At 40.8% G+C, this 24,488-nt stretch overlaps 1 long non-coding RNA gene across 1 annotated transcript; it reads right to left on the bottom strand.

Annotated features, from left to right (window-relative positions):
* On the bottom strand, nucleotides 1-22,938 carry LOC132359156 (uncharacterized). The gene is made up of 4 exons (XR_009500739.1): nucleotides 22,861-22,938; nucleotides 19,827-19,953; nucleotides 5,278-5,508; nucleotides 1-722 (listed from the first exon to the last, which is right to left on the bottom strand). It is a non-coding gene; the product is annotated as an uncharacterized LOC132359156 (long non-coding RNA).
* Nucleotides 22,939-24,488: the final 1,550 nt, after the last annotated feature.

The following is a 24,488-nucleotide window of genomic DNA, read 5'->3' as shown; positions in this document are numbered from 1 at the left end:
ACATATGTGTACCCTATCACTCAGCATTTTCACTCCTAGATATAGATACCCAGTAGAAATGCATACATATATTCACCAAAGAATATGGTTTGTAATGTTCTTAGCAGCACTATATCAGAGCCAAAACCTAGAGAATACCCATATGTACATCCACTCCAGAGCAGATAAATGAAGTGTGTGACAGTCACACAATGGAATACTGTACATTAAGGATGAGCAAACTACAACTACATCCAAAACATGGATGAATCCCACAATCAATGTCGAGTGAAAGACCTAGACACAAAAGAGTACATCGCATATGCTTTCTTTCATTTAAAGAACAAACACAGGCAAGACTAGACTAACCTCCAGTGTTAGGAGGCAGGGTAATGGTGACCTTAGAGGGAGTAGGTACTATTTCTCGATCTGAGTTCTCTGTTACAAGGGTGTGTTCAGTTTTTGAAAACTCAGTGATGTGTACATTTGTGATCTGTGTACTTTTCTATAAGTACTTTTCAGTTGATTTTTTAAGTAAAAACGTTATTAAGCATTTATTCCAAAGAGTTGAGTCAAGTGCTCCAGAAAAATACCCTGGGAGCTTCAAATAACCTCTGACACACATGAGCACGTGTGTTGCAGTTTGAGACATACGGTAGTAATGTTAACTAATCTTCATGATCTTCTGGGAAATGACAGGTTCTTTCCAGTGCTTCATGGATTACCCCGAAACCTCTGGATTCCTAGTTTTTAAAAAAAAAAACAAATTAAAAATTTTACATCTCTTTTCTGCCAATAGCAAAATAAGGTGTTCATGTTATATTTGGGTTGCAAGTGGTTAGGGTAGAAAATTTGACAATGCAATGATGGTGAGCTTCCTGTGGGGTAGCTTTCTCAGCTACTTATTCTGAATTAGCAATAAAATGAAACAAACTAATGATACATGCAACAGCATATATTAATTTCAGATGCATTATGCTCAATGAAAGAAGCCAGAATCAAAAGGTTACATACTGTATGAATGGACAACCACTGGACAACCACCACTCCCAAGATCATATATTACAATCCCAGCATACAGACATAAAAACTCTCTCTTTGATCACTCTTCCTTTTCTTGCTTACCCGTATTTTTCTTTCTCTCCCGCTGTATGTCAGTATAAACTAGAACTAGATTATGTTGCAGTAATAAACAATTCCATCTCAGTGGCTTTTATTTTATTTATTTTTTCTTTTTTTTAGAGTTTTTTTAAATTTTTATTTTATACTGGAGTATAGTTGATTAACAATGTTGTGTTAGTTTCAGGTGTACAGAAAAGTGATTCAGTTATACATATGCATGTATCTATTCTTTTTTCATTTAGGTTATTACAACATATTGAGCAGAGTTCCCTGTAGTATACAGTAGGTCCTTGTTAGTTATCTATTTTGTATATAGTAGTGTGTATATGTTAATCCCAAACTACTAATTTATCCTCCCCCACCCCTTTCCCCTTTGGTAACCATAAGTTTGTTCTCTAAGAAACAAAGTTTTATTTCTCACTTATTTTATAGTCCATGGTGTATTGGTAGGGGCTCTGCTCATCAGAGCTGCTATGGAGTTCCAGCGGGTTGCCATGACAAATGGGAAATGAATTCTAGGGGTCTTGTGTATCCTTGAAATAACCCATGTCAGTTCTGCTCACAACTCTGGTCAGAACTATTCAAAGGCTCTGTCCAACCACAGTGGAGCCAAGAAATGCAGTCCTACCATGTGCTCAGAAGGAGAATCAGGAATATTTATTGAACAGCATTATTTACTACCATTCTCTTCTTCTTTTTTTTTTTTTTTTTTTTTAACCATTCCCTTCTAAATTCAAGTTCCCAGGAGAAAAAAAAAAAAAATGCAGTTGACTCCATCTGACTGCATTGTCCTCCCCATTTCAATTAGCTAGCTTAGTGACTCCTGGGGAAAGACAAAACTGTACATTTAAGATATGTCTAGGAACATGGGATGGATGGGTGAGGATGAGGAAGGTAATTCAAGGGCTCACAGGCCAAGCAAATAAACCATAAGATATAGAAATAGGACCCTTGGGTGTGGATGTGGTAGGGGCAGGACTAATGGATTAATAGGCATAAAACAAAGCAGTACACTTGCAAAGATGAAAATGACAATATCCAGAACAGCTAGTGCCCATTACCAAAACTCAGTCTCCAGCCAGAGTTTTCATTTCTTCAAGGACATGTTTCAACCGTGTACCTACTGACATACTTGCAAGGTAGAAGAGCTTCTCCAGTCTGAGTTAAACCATTATAGGGACTGAGCTAATAAAAGCACACTCTGATTTTTCTGCTCCTCCACTACATAATTTATGTACTAGTCAGACACAGTTTTCATTTAATCAAGAGCTATCTTGTCCAACCTTTCAACTGTGAGTAACTTTGTACAAGATGAAAATAACCAAATCCATCATGATGATAGAAATTTTTCTGTTTCTTCCAGAACCTTACTGCCAAGAAAATGCCAGGGATCTTGCTTCCTTGGATGGTTTATTAAAATGCAGCAGACCCAAATTTCATTAGGGCTGTGAAATACCATGTGTTGCCCACTAATTAATGCTTGCCAGATGTGTAAGCTCAACCACATCTGCAAGGACCAAGCCACCTGCTCAAAGGAGTGGGTCTCCAGAGCCAATGCAGGGAGAACGCTGCTAGCACTTTATTTGACCTCCAAATGATGTACCCTGGAGCAAAAATAATAAATTAAAATGGGGAAGTGCCAGGTTGAGATGGCAGTATTCAAAGGCGCAGTGGTTTAGATGAAGTTATTTCCCACTAGATTTTTACAAGCATATTCCCTGAACTTCTGCATCTATACATTTTGAGACTGAACACCAAAGTTCCCATCCCCACCATGATGACCTTGGGTAAATCCCTTAACCTCCTTGAGTTTTACACCCCTAATAGGGAAAATGGGAACAACTACATGCCCTTGCAGGGCTGCTGTGAGGATGAAATGACATGAAATATATGGAATTGCTTTGCACAGTGAAAGGGATATAAAATTGTTCAATAGATGTCCAGTCCACATATGCATTTTTTGAACATGTAAGTGGGGTCAGAAAACCTGGATCTCTCTTCCATTCTCAAACCATATTACCCTCCACACACACATATTCATTCTCTCTCCCCCCTCCCCTTCCCCCTCCTTCTCCTTCTCCTTCTCCTTCTCCTCTTCTTCTTCTTCTTTTTCTTCTTCTTCTCTCTCTTTCTCTGTCCCTTCCTCCATCCTCCCTCTCAGCTTTGGCTGGGTGGGACTTCACTATAATGCTGGGGTTGGCATGAGAAGCTGGGCAAGTAGGGGCAAGGTCATTAATTTTTCTGATGGTAAAAGAGCAGAAACAAGCAGAGAGACTGAATAATGGAAGCTAGGTCCCTCCATGCTTGATCTCTCCCTTGCCCCCCAGAGCATAACAAAGTGCTAGCATGAATCACCAGTACTATATACATATCCCTAAGCAACATATTGTTTAGTTTGGAATGTTTCTGAACTTTTTATAAATGAAATCATCTTTATCTATTCCTATATGACTTGTGTTTTGCACTCAAGATTATGTTTTTGAGATTCATTCATGTTGATGCATGAAGATATAAATTATTCATGTTCACTGCTGTATAATATTCCATTATGTGGCTATACCATAAGTTATTCTATTGTTTATGAACATTTGTACAGTTGCTATTTTTTTACTATTACAGACATCACTGTGATGAACGTTCTTATGCTGGTGTACATGATCAAAATATTCCCCAAGGTGGGAGAACACTGCTGGGTCACAGGTTATGCATATTTTCAACTTCAGTCTATAGTCCAAAATTATGTTTCCAAAGAGCTTGCTCCAGTTTACACCTGATTCCCCAATTCTTGGCAAAAACATTGAAAACTACCCTGGAAAATGTCATTCCTGAAAGTAGGTGTTGTTGGAGTTTCAGACCATTGGCCGAATTGGTTCCCACACATGCCACTTGCAAGTTCACAGTCACAAACATTCTACCAGGGGAGGGAGAGATTCTGTCATGTACGTAGTTTCTAACAAAGAGAGTCTCAAGGTGAGTGGTTTTGTGGCCCCCTGGCGTTGGGGATAAAACCTTCGCAGGATGAACATGTACTGTTCAGCCCATGAACGGAACACTCTGTAGCTGCTACTGTTTTTCACATGGGGATGGTGAAAGCTGGCATAAGACTTGATTTCCAAACCACTTTTCATCAACAGACTCCTCCAGCTAGACTGTGATGTCTTTGAGAACAAGGACCACACTTTTCTACCTTGTTTGTGTCTGTAATGCTTAGTATGGTGTCTGTACATCCTAGAGCAGTGGTCCCCAAACCCCGGGCCGCAGACCAGTACTGGTCTGCAGCCTATTAGGTACCAGGCCGCACAGCAGGAGGTGAGCAGCGAACAAGCAAAGCTTCATCTGCTGCTCCGCATCGCTCACGTTACCACCTGAACCTTTTCCCCCCCTGCCTCCGTCACTGGGCCATAGAAAAATTGTCTTCCACGAAACCAGTCCCTAGTGCCAAAAAGGTTGGGGGCTGCTGTCCTAGAGGCTCAATTCAACTTCATAAGAGTTCATCATTTTGGCAGACACTGCTATGTGTTGCCAAAATCTGTCTCCTCCACCTTCTGGGCACAGTTGTAGATTATATTTCCCAGCTTCCTTTGCAGTGTGACATGGTCGTGTGACTTAATTTTAGCCAATCAAATGTGAGCAGAGGGGCTATTTTCCACCTCCAGTCCTGACCTATCAAAACCTCCCATAGGGTCCCCCACACGCTCTCTTTTCCTGGCTGCCAGATGGATGTTCTTTTTTCTCCTTAGCCATCACCTGGCTTCATATCACAAAAGGTGGCAATGGCATCTTTTTTAAATCAACCAAGGAAATAAATATGTTTTCTCTTTAAAACAAACAAAGCTATGTGAGAGCCTCTTTGTGTATTTTTAGTGAGACTGTTTGAGAGGGCAGATGGGCACATTCATGATTCAGACCTTTGGGTGGTTTGGGGCTCAGCTGCCCAGGCTGATTCTGAATGACCTTGTATTTCTGATACTACGCCATGTATATCAGATTCCCCTTAATGTGTAGCCACTGGTTAAGGACCAGAAGCATAAGGAACAGTGATGTTGAAATCAACAAGAAAATAACAAAGTATATTAATTATCTATTGCAGCATAACAAATTATTCTAAACCTTAGTGGATTAAAATAAAAACACATATTATCTCACATTATGTCTATGACTCTGGACACAGCTTACCTGAGTCCTCTGGCTCAAGATGTCTCACAGGTGCAATCAAGGTGCTGAGGGGGCTGCAGTCATCTGAAGGCTCGACTGGGAAGAAATCCATTTCCAAGCTCACTCCGTGGTTGCAGCCGGATTCCGCTCCTCACGGGACATTGGACTGAGAGCTTCAGATAGTTACTAGCTGTTGGCTGGAAGTTGCCCTGGAGGGTATGTGTGGAGGCTTCCTTACAACATGGCAGCCAGCTTCATCAGAGTGAGCAAGTGAGAAGAGAGAGAGAGAGGGAGAGCAAAAGAGAAGTCATAGTCCTTTACAACTTAATCTTGGAAGAAATATCCCATCACTTTCTTCATTAGAAGCAAGTCACTAGATTCAGCCCACACTCAAGAAGAAGGAACCATCTCAGAAGCTGCCTCCTACACAAGAAGCTTAAAAATGATAATTCTGCCAAATCACTCTTACATTTTCTGAGCCTAATCTCTAAATTTCATTTATCTAGTCAAAAGCCTTAGTAGTCCTTCAGGCTATCTTCAACATTCCAGAAGCCAATGTTAAAGTGAGAAAACTATAATGAGAATTAAATCCATGCTTCTTCCTTTACAGGGAATGAAGCTATCCACTGCACCAATGGGATACTTTAAAGAAATAATGGCAAGTGGCCTATTCTCCTCTTTTATGTCAACATTTAAAAATAAAACTCAAAATTACGCAGTTGAATTTTTTTAAGTTGAAATGCAGAAATTCCAAACATGAGGTTGCAAAAGCAGGTCTTGCCTATTTTCAATGCCAGTACATAATTAAATTTCCATTTGCATTTTAAAATTGTGTTTCTTGACCAAGTATGATAAACTATGTAATTCATGAATGTCTTCGTTGACAAATCATGCTTTTCTTACATAATTAATTTAAAGTAAATTGAACAGCATGCATCGCTTATTAGATGGGAAAAACATGTCTAAAAATTCTTAAATTCAATTTTTATAACACGCAAAAGTGACAGACTGGGTTTTTTCTTTTAATTCCTATAGGATGAGAAGAGGTAAGAGATTACATATTCCCAGAAGGAGGTTCCCGGTGCAAGCTTTTGGGAAACAGCTCTGTGCATCATACACCTTCCTCCCCTCTCCAGTGCATGTGACAATGGACAAATCAGACACATTGGAAAAGACCCATCATAATCTGTTTCCATGGCCCTGTGAGCTGCACAGATTTGGAAATATTAGCCCCCAGCAAGCCCACGCCTTTTAATGAGCCATGGCTAACTGGAATGACGGAATCCTTCAGCCATGTCAATGCTGCCACAGCTGGTCCAGGGAGGCAAAAGATGCCTCCTCCCCAGGACACCACCCTGTATCCAGTCACAACCACATGAGACCTAAATACAGAGTCTATTTCCCCAGCTGTTCTCAGCGCCCAGGAGAAACTCGGGCTGAGGGGAGAGCAGGGAGCATGGCATTCTAGCCAAAGTTGGGCTGTGTTGGAGGAAAGCCCAGCTGAGGCAAGAAATGGGCAGGGAAGGGGGTTAGAGGCAAGAGCTAAAAGGCAAACCTAATCAGCCCAGCAAACTTGCACTGACATTTTAAAGTGTAAAGTCATTCTGAGTTCCAGAACCAGGAACATCTCTAGATGTTGAAATGGCTTTTGCTAAATGTCAACTTGGTAAATTTGTTTTTCCTTTGGCTCATTAAAAGAGAATTAACCATTTATCTATTAATGAAAAGAAATACGACTCTCCCAGGGTCTACAAGCACCCAGCTGGAGGCTGGCCTGGTCTCTCCTACCGAGCCAATTTTGCTCTTTTTTTATATATATATTAGCAAATATTTATTTACCAAGAGGCCACAGGTACCTGAGAAAGTCCCTGACCTCAAAAAGCTTTCAGTCTGCTGTAGGGACAGACTGGGATGCAGATGATTATGACACAATGTATATGGGGCCCATTCTCCAGAAGTGCTGATCACTACACTACAAAAGCACCTTGCAGGGGACCCTGCCCAGTTGGGGATGGGGGTTTCTGGGTGATAATTAGCTATCATGGCATTGACTATTTAGCTGAGACCTCCAGGGTGAGTGGGAGGGAGCTAAAGAAAGTGAGAAGTAGTTTAAGGTAGAACTTTTTTTTTTTTAATTGAGATATTTATTCTTACTACTCAGGTTACAGAAAACCAATATGCTTGCATTCTAATGTGCCTAGATTTTACACTTTTTTTAAACAGTTTTATTTTTTTTTTGAAGTATAGTTGATTTTCAGTGTTTCTGGTGTACAAAAAAATGACTCAGTTACACATATATATGTATATATGTATATACATATATATTCTTTCTCAAATTCTTTTCTATTATAGGTACAAGATATTGAATATAGTTCCCTGTGCTATACAGTAAGCCCTTGTTGTTCATCTATTTTATATATAATAGTGTGTATCTGTTAATCCCATACTCCCAATTTATCCCTCCCCTCCCCTCCCTTTCCCCTTTGGTAACCATAATTTTGTTTTCTATGTCTACGAGTCTGTTTCTGTTTTGTAAATAAGTTCACTTGTATCATGTTTTTAGTTGCACACATAAGTGATAACGTATGAAATTTGTCTTTCTCTGTCTGACTTATTTCACTTAGGGTGATAATCTCTATGTCCATCCAACGATGTTTCTGCAACAAAGAAGCAAGAGAAGGTGGCACAGCCAGCGCCTGGCTCTGATCATAGCACGGTGCCTGTATTAATTTATTTTATCCTCAACAACCCCTGGCAACCCCTATTATCCCCAGCTTACAAATGAGGAAGCTGAGGGATGGAAATGTTAACTGACTTCCCCAAGATCCCCCAGCTAGTGAGTGGCTGAAAGTAGTTCAAAACGACTAGAGGGGTGGGAGAGGGAGAGGTGATTGGAGGCCTGGGCTGTCCAGAGATAAAAAAGCCAAAAGAGTCCAGATCATGAAGGTCCACATACATCAGGGTCGGAATTTGCAAGCATCTAAGCAACCCCTGAAGGGGTTCGAGTCGGTGATGCTAGGAGCTGCCGTGAACCCCAGAAAATCCACACCACGTGCCTTGTGCAAAATGTATGGGAGGCAAGCGAGCTTGGTGGTGGGAGACCCACCATCTGGTGAGATATGATGGGAGCCTGAGCTCAAGGAGCTGCCATGAGGAAGACAGGGACCAGGATGAATCCTGGGACCTTGGATAAGTAGCATCGACTGGACACAGTTGCTGGGATGGGAGAGGATGGGGAAAGGGAGGCACGGAGGCCAACTGCCAGGCCACTGGCTTGGGCTCTGCACAGATGGTGTGGCCACCAGAGGAATTCTCTGAGATCCTAGAGTAACAGCGATGGTGACTGGCTGTATCCCTCAACTCGTTGATGGCAGCAGGCTGGGCACTTGGAAGCTACATCTGCCTTAGAGCTAGGAATGCAGGCTCCCTCACCTTGGCACACTGTCACTCCTAAACACAGTTTGAGCATTTGAATGAAACAAAAGGACTTTTTTAAAAAGGTACAGGAGCCAGCGATGTGATTAGCAGTACCAGAGTCATCACTGACTTGCCACGTTGCTACCCATTGGCCTTATCTTACAGAACGCCCTTGAAGGTGCTCAGAGAACAGATATTCCAAGTGCTAGACTATTGCTTTGTGGATATTTCCAACTACTCTAATATTCATAAGCTGCCTAAATGTCCTGAATTAATCAGTGTTTTTTAGGTTTTGGCCCTACAGGTTGCTATAAGAAAGAGGTCAGTTGATACATCACCTATTTAAGATTAAATTTGTTTTTTGGAGATTTCTCCTCCTTCGTGGGGAAAAAAACCCTAAAAGTCACCCAGAAACAGTCATTTTTATGACTGCTGACACATCTGGGGGTTATGAAAGATGTCTGCATTCTTTCCCTTTTCTTGGCCAACACTTCACAGAGCTTGGTTTTGGACTTCTGTGCTGTGCCCATCTCTTCTTTCTAGAAGAACAGGCCAGTCTAGCTTCTGTCCTGTTCTGCTGAGCTATCACCCAGGACCCACCTCTGAGGCACTTAGTTTATAAACAGTTCTGAGAAGCAAGGATTCAGAGTGGGCGAGGGCTGGTCCAAGGAGGCATTTATAGATGGCAAAATTCAGACAGCAATGTACATTCCAAAGAGGGCAGCCCTGTGGTGTGTTTTGCAGCTGGACCCAAGGAAAATATGCCTGCTCCTCTCAGCTCCAGCCCCTCCCTGATGGGGGCTGTCTCTAACTGGGCCCCCATTGTTCAGGATCTGCCAATGGGTCCACAATGAGGGAAGCAGCTAATGAGGAATTCATCTGGGCTGATTTGCAGAGAATGACCATTGATTCCTCTGGGCTTGTTAAGTCAGTATCCCCTAGACAAAATGTAATCCAAAATATTACAAGATGAACCAGCTGAAGCCCCTGTCAACAAGGGCTCTAGCCATACACTAGAAAAAGGCAAAAAACAACAGGGCAAGAGGCAGTCCATTTGTCATGCCATCTGCCACCTCAATTGCTCCATCTTGTTTTATGTCTCACCTCCTCAGCTCTTACTCACACGGAGACACTGAGAAGGGGGCTTTGACTTACTGCTGTCAAAAGCATTAGTGAAGTATTTCTCCCTTTCTTCCCTCCTCCCTCTCTTCCCCTGCTAGAAAAGTAGCACGGATGCGGCAGGCAGTCTTTTCAGACTAAGGAAGCATTGTCACCATTTTTATGTTTGCTTGTTTGTGGTATTTATTTATTAACTTGTGCCCAAGCCCCTGCCACATAGAATTTGAGGTGGCTACAAGAAAACCATAAAACAGAAACTGTTAAGTGAAGTGTATCAGAACCACAGAAATATAAATTGGATTAGGAGGCACCAGCTTCCGGTTCAAGATGGCAGCCTGAAATTCATCCACCCAACATCTTCTGTCCCTCCCAAGAATCTCTGAAATACAAATGTAGAAGGACAGAAATGAACATGCCTACATAGTAGCTATGTCACATGGGGACTGTAATGAGTTAGACTTGAACCCATGTTGGTATTGCCCTAAAGCCTTTGAGGCTTCCACCATGCCTAGGGCCCAATGTACAGGAGGAGAAAATTAATTGGCTCAAAAAAGATAAAGCCTATAAACATATCCACAGGGAATGGTGCCTGTTGGCACTGAGTCAATCCACGAGCAACACTGCAAGTAACTCAGCTAACATTTATGTCAGTGGAAGGGGAGTGTCGTCTCTATGCAAATTGAAACAGGCATCATTAAACCAGACCACTGTGCTCAACCGAACATGACGCATAAATTCCACAAGGAGACCCAAAGTCAAGTCACCACTGAGAATTTTTCCTAAGAGGTCCAACGACCAAGATTTTCCCTGGAGATGTTGAAAGAGAGCAGCTTGTGAACAACCAGAAAAACAATATCAAGCAACCCACAGCAGTCAAAGAGGAGGGATGGAAATCAAAGGCCAAGCCAGGCCATTCCACATACTAGACTATCTTCAGGCTAACTAGACTGACCCAGATTCCTCACGTCTAAGGTCCAGTTTTCTCATCTGTAAATGGCAATGATAACATTACCCACTCCACAGGGATATTGCGGGGCTCAATCAAATAATGTGCACAATGGCTTAGAACAGCATACACCATGTTGGAAATATTCTATAAGCAGCTTTATCATTATTATTCTTAATATAAAATATTTACAAATTTTATTTTAATTATAATAAATAACAATTAAAGTGCCATAGATACAAAAAAATAAGTGTTTGTTTGTTTGTTTGAGCCTTGGGCTCTGTGATCTTGCAAGGTCCTGCTGATGTACTATGCCTTCGCCTACTCAGTATATCCCAACCAGGTTCCAGACCCAAGTTCTGGCCAGAGCTGGTTGTCAGTCCCTAAGTATTTTTAGATCCTGGCTGAGTGGCTTCTCTCCTTTTTCAAAAGGGCTGGATGACAGCTTGCCACTAAGAATAGCAGTTCTCCAGTTTAATCAACAAGTCTCCTGGCTTCATAACTGTGCTGGCACTCATGGGAGATCAACTGGCCACGTTCACTTGTAGATCCTGAGCTGCCCATGCAAACACTGGCCAGACCTGCTGCCCTCCCTACACCCTGCTCCCCAAGGGCCTGTCAGGACATGCAAACGAGGTGTAGAAACATCTCTTCTCCCTTGAGACAGAGAAAGAGGGAGAAGTCTGGACCCAGAATCTTTGGCATCTCTTCTGAGATGCTTGAATCTGCAACTAAAGGGATTGTAGTACATAGAAAATTCAGGCTCAAAACTCATCTTCAAACTCAGGAATTGGAGGTAGGTCTTCCTTAAGAAGGGCTATGGTCTGAATGTTTGTGTCCTCCCAAATTTACATGTTGAAAGTCTGAAGCCCAATATGATGGTATTAGGTGGTGGGACATTTAGGTGGCGATTAGATCATGAGGGTGGAGCCCTCACAAATAGGATTGGTGCCCTTATAAAAGAGACCCAACAGAACTCCCTAGCTCCCTTCCACCACTTGAGGATATAGCATGAAGTTGGCAGTCTGCAACCCAGAAAATGTCCTTCACCAGAGCAAGTCCTTCACCAGAACGCTACCATGCTGGCACCCTGACCTTGAACTTCCAGCCTGCAGAACTCTGAGAAATAACTTTCTATTATTTATAAGCTACCTGGTCTATGATATTTTTTATAGCAGCTGGAATGGACCAAAACAGGAGGGTGACTGGGGATTTTATTCAGATAGCCAAGGTCAATTGTTATGAAGTAATCCTCACTCACACAGATGTTATTACCTCCATTTTACAGGGAAGGCACTGGGGTTCACAGAGATTGTCACCTGCTCAGAGTCACAGAGCTGGTCAGTCAAAGGGCAGGATTGAACCAAGGTGTTCTGATCCACGTCCATGCTCTTTTCAATACTCTAAGATGTCTGGGATCTATTGCAATCACAAAGCCACTTCTGGATGAGCACAGCAGCTCACCACTAAGTCATTCCCACCCAATGCCACTTTCTACCTTGCCCCCTACTTTCCTGTCATTCATCTCATGGACCCAAGGCCAGACCCCAGTCACTAGCCCTAGTACACCTAGGGGCTCACCATAGACCCTTTAGCTATTCCCGTGTGGTCGGTGCCTCCCAAAAACTAAGAGCATGCCCGTTACCAGACCAGGTGACAAGAAGAAGCAATCCCACCTCAAAATGAAGCTCCACAGTTTGACACGTGGATCAAGAACTCAACTATTCACGCCTTTTAATCCAACAAGACTGCTTCTGGGAACACAGGAAAAGAGAACATGAAGAAAAGATTCAAGACTGTCTTCCAAACAGCAAAGGATTGAAACCACCTAGGAACAGGGGAGTCGTGTAGCAAATTTTTGCATATGCACTAGCTACAGTGATATGGTAAGTATTTAAAAACTACGTTAAAGAATACTTATGATGTAGAAAATACATATGATATGTTTACAAGTTGCATGTAAAAGTGTGCATAAGGTAGGATCTCAGTTACTTATGCTAAATATATGAATATGACTATGAAATATGTTCATTCATTAATTCAGCAAATATTTATCACCAACTATGTGCCTAACTGTTCCCAACTGCTCAGTGTTCTCAGTTTATCAGATTTCATTGTTTATATTAGGTACGATACTTTTTAATGTATCCAAACTTCACTGATAACATTAGTCAATCCCATTTACTTTGATAGTAACCTATCAAAGGATGAAAATGCACACACAGAAAGAATGCTCTTCCTTATTTTCTGCTGAATTCCCACAAATCCTTCCTGATTCCCTTGAAATATTATCTTTGTGACAATTTCTTCACATTCTCCTGATTTCCCCACCACCATCACTGCACCCTCCCAGGCTATATTAATTGCTACCTCCTCTATGTTTCGATAGAACTTTCTAGAAACCAATATCATACAACTTACCACATGATTTTCTTATTTTTTTTGTCTGTCTTCCCTGCTGGAACAAATGCTAATTATTTTATATCCCCAGTTTCTAGCACAGGTTGCTAAAAATCTTACATATGGGATCCCACTCTCTCCTCCTATGTCTATGGCAGACATGACTAATTATCCATGGCTTTCTTTCCCACTAAGCCTAGGTGGAAATTCAGAATGCTTTTCAACACCATGCAATCAATGATTAGGGTTGGCACAGGAGATGAAGCCTAATTGCCAATCAGACTTAACATACTGGCTGGAGCCGGGTAGCTGCACCATAAAATTTTGTTGATTGAATAAGTGAAATGAAAAAATTTCATTAGTGAAATGAAAACATATCATTAGGTTTCTGGAAATAAGAATAGTAAATTAATTAAGTAATACAAATGCCCAACTATGAAAACTAGGACAGTTATCTAAACAACCAATTGGCAAATTCAGACATGGAACAGGAAGATCTTCATGAAATTCACCCAAACTGGCTCAGCCACAATGATGTCACTGAAGTTAGGTCAGACATGTTGCTAAAACCAATTTGGCTCATCAACAGTGGTGAGTCATTATGGAGTGATAGCTATTATGTCAATATAGGTTGGCAAGAAGCAGCTGTGCTATAATTTTGGCATGTAAGATCTCACTAGGATCTTACAGTTCACAAATGAGTATAGGTAGATGCATTTACACAGAATGGAAAGCTTCTCTAAACACTCTTAAATAAAATAGCAACAGCACATTCTTGGGAAAAGCCACAAGAACACATCAACTTAATGTTGACTAACAGGCTACATATTTTTTATTTCTGAAGTAATAAAGTGACTGAAAACTTATTGATAGAGCTCTCCCACTTGGTAAGAATACTAACAAAATCTAAATTTAAAAAGATTTTAGTTCTGACAGAGGCATTAAAAAAAAAAAAGTACCAGAGCCTTCTATGCCAATTTATTCCTTTCCATGTTTCCATAGGTTGCTCAGACAATAAGAAGCATCATATTGCAATATTAGCCCCAAATTCATCTTCCAGAGCATCCAGCTGGGGCTGTACATTAGAATCATGTGGAAGGTTTTAAAAAAAAATACTCATGCCCAGATCCCACCTGCAGAAATTCATTTCCTTTAGTCCAAGAGGACCCATACATGATATTTTTAATAGATCCCCAGACCTGAGAACCACAAGTCTAACCTGTACAACTATTCCTCAGTATTTGCCAAAGACTGGACCCTAGAAAGCATGTCTGAACTGGAACGTCAAGAGCAAAATTTAATTGTTCTAAGACTACACGGTCCCATACAATAGCCACTAGCCATATGTAGCAGTTAAGCCCTTGAAATATGGCCAATGCTATTGAGGAGTTAAATTTTTTTACTCTATTTTACTAAATCTAAATTTAAAGACTGATACTCAATTTAATTATCAGAAAAGCCTTTTGAAACATCTTGGGTGTGTGAATCTACTTTTTCAACTGTAAATTTTGTGAACTCTAAATATAGATCAAGTGTTTCTGGTAAAGTTAATGTCTGAATTGAGATGTGCTGGACGTATAAAATACATACTGGATTTTTCAGACTGCATACAAAAAAAAGAATATAAATATCTCAATAATTTTTATATTGACTACATGTTTAAAGTGATAATATTTTTGACATATTGGGTTAAATAAAATATATTAGCAAAATTAATTTCACTTGTTTCTTTTTACTTTTTTAACATAGCTACTAGAAAATTTTAGATTACCTATCTGTGTTCCAGGGAAAATTAACAACTCACAGCCAAACATAACAAAAGACACGTAGAAACAAAGCATTATGTGAATATCAGCAGACACAATAATAGCTGAATCAGACTCACAAATATTTCAGACATTAGAATTTCAGACAGAGTATAAATTTTATATTTAAAGGAATAAAAGAGAAATTTGAAACACAAACAAGAAGTAAAAGACTTTTTAAAAGACCAAGCAAAATTGAAAAAAAGAACTTTTAGAAATGAAAACCATGGCAATTGAAATTAAAACCTCAACAGAAAAGGAGACACAGCCAAATGGAAAATTAGAGAATGGAAAGACAGATACAAATAAACTATCTAAAATGCAACACTGAGAGACATGTTTGGAAATTGTGAACCTAACATTAAGTGACATGGCAGATAGAGCAAGAAGTTTAACAAATATTTACATCAGAGAAAATGGGGTAAAAGCAATATTTCACAAGAAAATAATGGGTCGGAATTTTCCACACTTGTTTAAAGACGTTAAACTTCAGACACAGGAATTGCAACAAGTCTCAAGCAGGATAACCTTTACAAAACATAAAGGGATGGCCGAAAAACAAAAGAAAAAGAAGACCTACTAAAAGCAGCCATAAAATGAAAATACAACTTATCGAAATTTGTGGGATACAGCAAAAGTAGTGTTTACAGGGAAATTTATAGCATTTAACACATATATAAGAAGACATTTCCAGTAATTAACAGCAAAGTAAAAGAAATTTTTCTAAACTATCAATGATGCAATGATGCTAGAAGAATAACTGAATTATATTTGCCATTCCCTCTATAAAAACTAATACTGCAAAATCATTGTCACAGGAACAGGTGATCAAAGACCTGGCTGCCAAAAATGTAGGAGAAATTATTGTAGAGACTTATCAGATAGCTGACTAATACCAATATTAAGTTATCATAATATACATGGTATTTTTCAGTTTTTTAAAGTTTGTATTATGTTGTGATTTCCAAAAAACAATGAATTTCTTACCTTAAAAAATTACATATATTTCTATTGGTCAGTCACTGTTCTCTAAAAGATTCGGGTATCAAAAAGAACACAGAAGTAAATTACTTTAAAAGCAAACAACCCATCCTAATTTCAGTTTTTCACTAATCTGGAATTTTCTTGAGTCAGTAAGTGCTTACTGTGTCATCGCATGCTAGCACTCAACTAGGTGCTCCACAATGGAACTACGTAAAGCAGGATATGCCCACCAGCAAAAATCAAAACTTAGTAGGAACCAAAACTCAGAAACAACATGGTTTCAGATGCATATTTCATTCCAGGCTCCCAAAAACCCTGTGAGATTTTATAATTACTGGTGAGGACACTGAAACACAAAGTATCCTGCTCAGGATCACACAGCTAGTACGGAGAGGCAACAGCACTTAGACCCAGGTCTTCCAAACCCAAAATCAGAACTCTTCCCACTTCACCACACGGCTTCTCCAGCATAAATCGTATGAGTTAGGAATACATTGTACGTGGCTCTTACTTAACTACAAGCCTCTTCCCTAAACAACTCAGCCCAGTTCAGCACTTAAGAGCCTCAGAAAACTCTGCAGTCAGCTTCCCTCTACACCTCTGAAAGCTCACACCATGGCCGAGAGCCTGTGGGGTGACTGGGCCCCAGGGAAACCTGTATCACGTGGGGGTGGGTCTCCACACTGTGTGTTTGTCTGGGTCTCACATGGAGCAGAGCCTGTGAGAAATGCTTAAGGAGTTGCCTTTCTAGGCCCCTGGGGACCAGAGAGCGTCATCGTCTGATTCCTAAACTCCAATAAAAATAAAACCAGAGAACAGCGTTCTGGACATCGCTAACAAAGCTGTTTCAAAACAGAACATTGAACGTGATGGGGTGTTGTAACCCATCCATCAGTAGGTCCTTTCTGAGAGTCCTTGGGGAAGCCAGGTCTGGATTAAGCCCTCTGGAGCCAGCAGTAATGAAAGGTCCAATGTTCCAAACTCAAAACATTCAGTTTTCTAGGAGACTTCCCAGGCAAGCTGAGATGGTAAAATGCAGTTTGCAGTCATTCCTTTTGGTACAGACCGTGGGAACTCAGGTGCTATGGGTGTCACCTCTAAGTTCAAGTCAGAAGCCATAGGAGGAAGAAGGAGCCTTGGAGAATGTTCAGCATCAGCTGCGGGGCAGCCGGCAGAGGGAGCAGGTTCTGGACTGTTTCACTAGACCCTCTCCTGCTTCCTCCATCCTCAAGGTGAACTCAAACTAAACCTGAGCCCTGGCAGGGGATGCACCAGCTGCACATGTCCTGGTGACAAAGTTTGTGATTTCCTTTTTCAGAACACCAATGGACTTGGGACTTCCTGGATCTCTTTCTGTCCAGGGGTTTACAAAAGGGTGATGGCTTTCTTGGTAGCATGAATAAAGACGTCACTTCTAAAATACTGTACTAACTGACAGGATTTCCCTGGTGGCACAGTGGTTAAGAATCCACCTGCCAATGCAAGGGACACGGGTTCGAGCCCTGGTCTGGGAAGATCCCACATGCCGCGGAGTAACTAAGCCCGTGCACCACAACTACTGAGCCTGCGCTCTAGAGCCCGCGAGCCACAACTACTGAGCCCGCGTGCCACAACTACTGAAGCCCGTGCGCCTAGAGCCCGTGCTCCACAACAAGAGAGGCCACCGCAATGAGAAGCCTGCGCACCACAACAAAGAGTAGCCCCTGCTCGCCACAACTAGAGAAATCCCACGCCCAGCAACGAAGACCCAACACAGCCAAAAATAAATAAATAAATACATACATTTTTTTAAAATAAATAAAATAAAATAAAATACTGTACTAACTGAGTCCACAGGAGTAACACAACAATGTGCAAGTATAAGTGAGAAGACCCGTGGGTGTACACCCATATCTGTGGGTGTGACTGTGCATGTGGGTGCTCATATTGATGGAAACCCTGAGGGTAAAAATACATTTCTTTGTGGGGAAGTGCAGGGTGGGCATTGCCGTTAACTGAACACCTACTACTTGCCAAGCACAGTGCTGGGAATATTCAGTGAGATCATTTACGTGAAAGCACTTGGTAAGGGAAAATCCTTCCACAAGTATGAGGAGCTGTATTATTTTACTATATTCTGATGATCAATTTGAAAAAGTGGTAAAGTATGGAAAAGAAAAATGAAAGTGTGGGAAAGGAATTCAGATTATAGGATTTGAAAAGAATGCTTTAGACATAAAATTGAGAGGATCTACAAAGGGCTTCTTTCTGCCATGGAGAGAGTGGGGCGCCATTTCCCTAAACACTCTCCACCCGGCTCCCTGTGGCTGGGTTCCAACATCATGTCTATGTGATTGCTCTCATACCCCTACTTCAAACACAGAGACCAAGGGAGTTCCACACCGAGGTCCTGGAACCAAGGGCATGATGGAAGAGAGGACTGATATGGCTTCACAGTAGAAAATATCAAAAAAAAAAAAATATATATATATATACACATTTGGTCATGGGATTTAGCAGATGTTCTTCTCAACGTGAACCAAGAGCAAACAAGAAAGTGACCATACTAGTTTCCTACTGCTGCTTCAACAAATTACCACAAATTCAGTGAATTAAAACAATACAAATGCAGAAGTCAGAAGTCTAAAATCAAGGTGGTAGAAGGGCTGCATACCCTTCAGAGGCTTCAGGGCTGAGTCCACTCTCTTGCATTTTCCAGCATCTAGAGGCCAAGTGCATTCCTTGGCCTGTGACCCCTTCCTCCAGCTTTTCAAAGCCAGTAGCATAACGTCTTCCAGCCTCCTTCTGCTTCCATTGTCACATTACCTTTTTCTTTGTGATAGGGACTCTTATGATGACATTGGGCCCACTTGGATAATCCGGGATAATCTCCCCATTTCAAGATTCTTAATTTAATCACATCCGCGAAGTCCCTTTTACCATGTGAGGTAATATGTTCACAGGTTCCACGTATTAGGACATAGACATCTTTAGAGGGCCGTTATTCTGCCCACCACAGTGACTATCATCTTAGGATACATCAATAAAGGTATTATGCTCAGGAGGAAGAAGGTGATAAATCCACTCCTCTCCATCCTAGAGTCTGTGCTCACTCCTAAGCACTACATATTAAAAGGGACAGAGACCACCTATTATACTGGAAACAGTGTTATTTCACTGTAATATTAAACAGTGGAAAGAGTATGAGAAACAGTCTTCCTATGCACAATTGGAAACAGTATAAATTGCTATAAAACTTTTTGGAGGGCAATCTGGCAACTTACAGAGAACATTTTCCAAATGTTCATGTCTATTGATCCAGAAATTTTATTTCTACAAATGTATCCTAAGGAAGTAATGATGAATACAAGTAAAGATTTACCTACAAGGATATTCATCAAAGTACTTCCAAAGTAATAGGAAAAAAATTAATTGGAGAAAAAAATTAATTCTCTAATTCTCAAGATTTAAATAAACTATGATACATTTGTTAAAAAAAATAAAACCTACTCAGCCATTTATAATAACGTTGTAGAGGAATGTTAAACACTATAAAGAGAGGTTTTCAAGAAATGACACAGCAGATTATAAATCACTCTGTACAGTATGTTTCATATTTGTAAAATAACAATTGTTATCAGTCAAAATCCCTACTGGAAACAGACGGCACATTCAAATAGGACACTTACAGGAGAATTTATGGATGAAGGGGTGGGAGAATGGAACCATGAGGATAGCCAGAGCTAGTAGCAGAAAGTCAAGGGCAGAAGCAATTCTGTAAGCTGCCCTGGAAGGGGCAGTGAACTGCTGAAGGACACACAAGCCCCAGACAACTTCCTGGGAGGAAACAGAGACATAAGCACCTTGACCTCTCTCCTCTGCAAGATCTACGACCAGAGCACCCCATTGTCCAAACCCACCTGGAGTTGGCGGGCACAGAAGATCTGCTGCAGGTGTGGTCCACTGAAGGCCAGCCTCCCAGGCAACGAGAAGAGAAGGGAAAGGAGGCAAAGGTCCAGCACAGCCATGCGTGTGCTCATCTACATACTTGAAAAGAAAAATGAAGGAATGGTCACCCAAAATGTCAACAACGGCCATCTCTTGGCAGCTGGATCGCTGGTGAGTTTTCATTTTCTTCTTCTTGCTTTTCTAAATATTCTACAATGGACATACATTGCCTTAGGCTTCATACATGAAAGCAACCCGAGACGAAAGAAATTCATGAGCCATCTAGGGTATCTTCATAGTGCAACAGTGAGGAAAACCCAAACTGGCTCTACTAGGAAAGGCGGGGGATGCGTTTTGGTATGTAAGAGAGACGTCTTAGCTATTTTCAAAAATTTGGAAACTCTTCTATGGAGGAGGGATTAGATTTGGTCTGCAGTCAGTCCAGGACCAGAAAGTAAAATGACAGGCAGGCAGAATTCAAATCTGAAGAATCAGATGGGGCTTTGGACTAGATAAACTTTCATGTATCTTCTAGGAAAAAAAAGTTAATTATTATTAATTAATGATGATTATTATAACTTCCTTTCTTTAATATTGCTTGCTCTGGTTTTAAGGGCGGAGTAAGCTAGGGAGATGTGGTGAAATGAATTCTTGTTGGAACCCTCCTACGCTGTTGGTAGGAATGTAAATTGGTGCAGCCACTATGGAGAACAGTATGGAGGTTCCTTAAAAAACTAAAAATAGAGTGATCCTGCAATCCCACTCCTGGGCATATATCCAGAGAAAACTCTAATTTGAAAAGATACATGCACCCCAGTGTTCATTGTGGCAAGACATGGAAGCAACCTAAATGTCCATTAACAGAGGAATGGATAAAGAAGATGTGGTATATATATACAATGGGATATTACTCAGCCATTAAAAAGAATAAAGCATTTGCAACAACCTGGATGGACCTGGAGATTAGCATACTAAGTGAAGTAAGTCAGACAGAGAAAGACAAATATCATGTGATATCACTTATATGTGGAATCTAAAAAAATGATACAAATAAACTTATTTACAAAACAGAAATAGACTGACAGACAGAAAATAAACTTATGGTTACCAAAGGGAAAAGGGAAAGGAGAGGGATAAATTAGGAATTTGATTCTAACAGATACACACTACTATATATAAAATAGATAAACAACAAGACCTACTGTATAGCATAGGGAACTATATTCAATATCTTATAATAACCTATAAAGGAAAAGAATACAAAAAAGAATTTATATGTATATATATTGTATGTATATATGATATATAATATATATAACATGTATATGTAACTGAATCACTTTGCTATACACCTGAAACATTATAAATCAATTATATTTCAATTTAAAAAGAAGAGAGAGAAATGAATTCTTGTCATCTGAGATGTTTAGTTCCAAGAGATCTCTGATGAGGACTGTATCAATAAAGGCAACTCAAGTTTCAAATAACAGAAAACACCACTAACATTGGCATAAACAAATAGCACAGACTTCAGGCTTGGTTGGATCCAGGCACACAAATGACTCATGGGGATCCAATCTCTCCCTATCTCTTGGGTGATTCCTTTATCAGGTTCTCCCTCATGACAAGATGGATGTCAACAGGCTCACATCCTCACAAGTGCAGTGGAAAAGACAATACTTGCCTGTAAGTTGCTCAACCTAAAGTCCCAAGATAAGCTTTATTGGGACTTGATTGGTTAATGGGTTAACTACCCATTCCTGAATCATTTACTATAGCCAAGAGGATGCCACTTTGTCACCACCTCTGGCTCTTTCTGTAGGAAGAAAATATGGAGCTGGGGATTAGAAACAGACTCATTCTAAGTTCTGAGTTTTTTTCCTCTATATGGGAATTTGATTCAACCATGTTTCAGCTTATAGATTTTTTTTCTTCTAATGAGATAAAAAGCAGAGCTACTCTAACTGGAATAATGCAGAGGAGTGGGTTCCCTAGGAAGAACTCCCAGGTGGTTGAAGCCACCAAGGACAAAAGGAGAAGCTTCAGGAACCCCCTCTCTGTGGACTCTAAGCAAAACCCTCTATTTCCCCAGCCTGTAGACCAGGCTTTCCTGAAGTGCAATTCACTTGATATTAATTGGTGCCTCTGCCCCACCAAAAAAGATGATGGTTCCCTGGTTCAATTAAGTTGGAGAAGTTTTCAGTTCAACAAAGTCAAAGACAACTTACTCTTGACTATAGGATATTTCAGAGCCTCAAGTATTCAAATGTGTGTTGTGAATCTCCAGAAGAAAACACGACAGGCAGAATTTCCCAAACCTATTTGATCATTAACCTTTTGGAGTATCTCTTGGGACTAGTATTCCACGGAACAAACTCAGAGGCATGCTGTTCTGGATGAAGTCGCTCATTTTCTGACTCAGCCCCACCTTGCCCTGCCCATCATTTCAGCTGAGATCACAAAACAGTAAAAGGTTACTGAGGAAGGCTGGTTTTGTCCCTCCATCACCTCTCTGGAATGTTTAGAAATGAATATAATAACACAGAGATAAAACCCATCAAATCCCTGGTTTCTCAAAATAAGTCTTTTCTCCATCCAACCCGTTACATAGTCCCTGGAATCAAATTGCAAAAGCCCTGCACTAACTCCAGCTCTGGGGGGAAAAAGAGACCACTCGCTGGTGGGCTACACTGAGAGCACTTATGGCCTCTGTGGGAACTCACATTCACCTCTGGCAAAACTCTGTCTGCAGCTGCAGAAGATCAAGTCAGGCTCACATCTGTTCCCCAGACACCCGACACCCCACCCCAGCTTCCCCATCCAACAAAGACTGGCCAGGTTTTCACAGTTAATTCCTCCAGGGCCCCTGGCCCATCTCCTCCCTTCTTGCTCCTATGAATTCTCAGAGATCAAAGCAGCAAGTTAGCCAAAGCTTTGTTTGCTCTGCATTCAGAGAACACCTTAAATTCCCAGCTTGAAAGAAGGCTGAAAGAAGGTCAAACATACCCCATTGTTGAAACACTTTCAAAAAGCAAGACACAACCAAAGTATTAGCAGAGGAACCTTGATTTCTCTGGGCTTCCGGGTCCTGGGAAGGGAGGGACTTCCCCTGCAAATTTAATATAAGAATCTGATGGGAAGGCAGCCAGAATTTTCCTTGGAGGTCACTCTGAGTTGACTCAGGCAGTACACTGATTCTGAGATGAAATTTGGGAGCTACTGCCACAACCCAAAGGGTCAGCCCTCAGATTAAAATGAGGTCTAAAATGTCCATTCTGGATTCCCCTTCTAATCCATTCAACCCCATGTTCTAGACTGTTCCTCCTCCCCCTGGCTTTTGTTCACAAACTTATGTGACTTTTTAGAACTGAAAGGTCATCTAGTCTGGAGATGTTCAAACTTCTTGGCAGCAGAAAACAGTTTTCCAAACAAAATTTTAAGAGAGACCTCAATATAAAGCAGAGTTGGGGGTCCTGGGGAGGGTGGGTTGGGGAAAGCCTGGACTTCCACCCACTCAGCCACCCCTCCACCATTGTGGCTTTGGGCTCCCACAGTTGGAAAAGTCCCTGATGGGTCCAACCCCTTCAGTTTACACAAACGCTGAGGACCAGAGATGGAAAGGGAGCTGCTTCAGTCTCATATCTCACATCTTTGTCCTCACTGAGAGCTTGTGCCTTTGCTCTGCATGTTGAAAAAGTCCCCAAAGTGGTCAGTCCTACTTTCAAAACTCCCTTTTTCTGTTCCCATCTCTACCTCCCCTACTGGGAAACACCTGGGACACCCCTGCACCATCCGCCCTGCCTACTCCCATCCCCCAGGCTCTTTAGTTGCGAGATCCTGTTTCCTAAACTCAGTTAATCATTAGAGTCACCTGGGAGCTTGTTAAAAACATGGATTCCTGGGCCCAGCACTAGACCTAGTGAATCAGAATTTCCAAGGGTGGGTCCAAGAATCTGTGATTTAAATAAGAACCCCAGGTGATTTTGATGACTGGCTAGCTTTGGAGAGCACTGTATTTGATGAAGTTGTGTTCCTTCTTCATATCCACCACCAAAGTTTAGGAATTCTTACATGAAATCCCAGCCAGCCCCTTGTTGCTGGTAGGATATGATTTCATATGACTTTCTCTGGACATCCTTTTCAAATAATGGGAGAGAAAAGTCTCTACAAGTCCTTTCACTCCAGTATTCTGAAAATATAACCATAGACTTGTGCAAATATTTATCTGTGAGGATGCAAGTGGCTGTACTAATAAAGCAGAAATGTTCAACTATGAGGTGATTGAGTCAATGTCGGTATATATATATATATATATATATATATATATATATATATATATATATATATATATATTATACATTTACAGAGAAATAATGTTTAGAAGATTAATAACAAATATGTTTACAATATATGTGCATAAACACAGCATGTTACAAGAACAAATGTACAGTAGGATTCCATTTCTTCATATGCATAAAAAACTGGAGGTTATAAACAAGAAAATGTTAATATTTTCTCTATAATGGTGGTGGAATTAATGGCAACATTTCTTACTTTTAATCTTCCAAAATTTCTATAGAGAACCTGAATTTTGGAATCTACAAAAAACCAAAAGTTACGTTAAAATGATCTTT

This window comes from Balaenoptera ricei, chromosome 2 (genome assembly GCF_028023285.1).
Source record: "Balaenoptera ricei isolate mBalRic1 chromosome 2, mBalRic1.hap2, whole genome shotgun sequence".
In the NCBI taxonomy this organism is placed as follows: Eukaryota; Metazoa; Chordata; class Mammalia; order Artiodactyla; family Balaenopteridae; genus Balaenoptera; species Balaenoptera ricei.
Note: the sequence above shows the minus strand (reverse complement) of the source record. Positions and strands in the feature narration are given on the sequence as shown.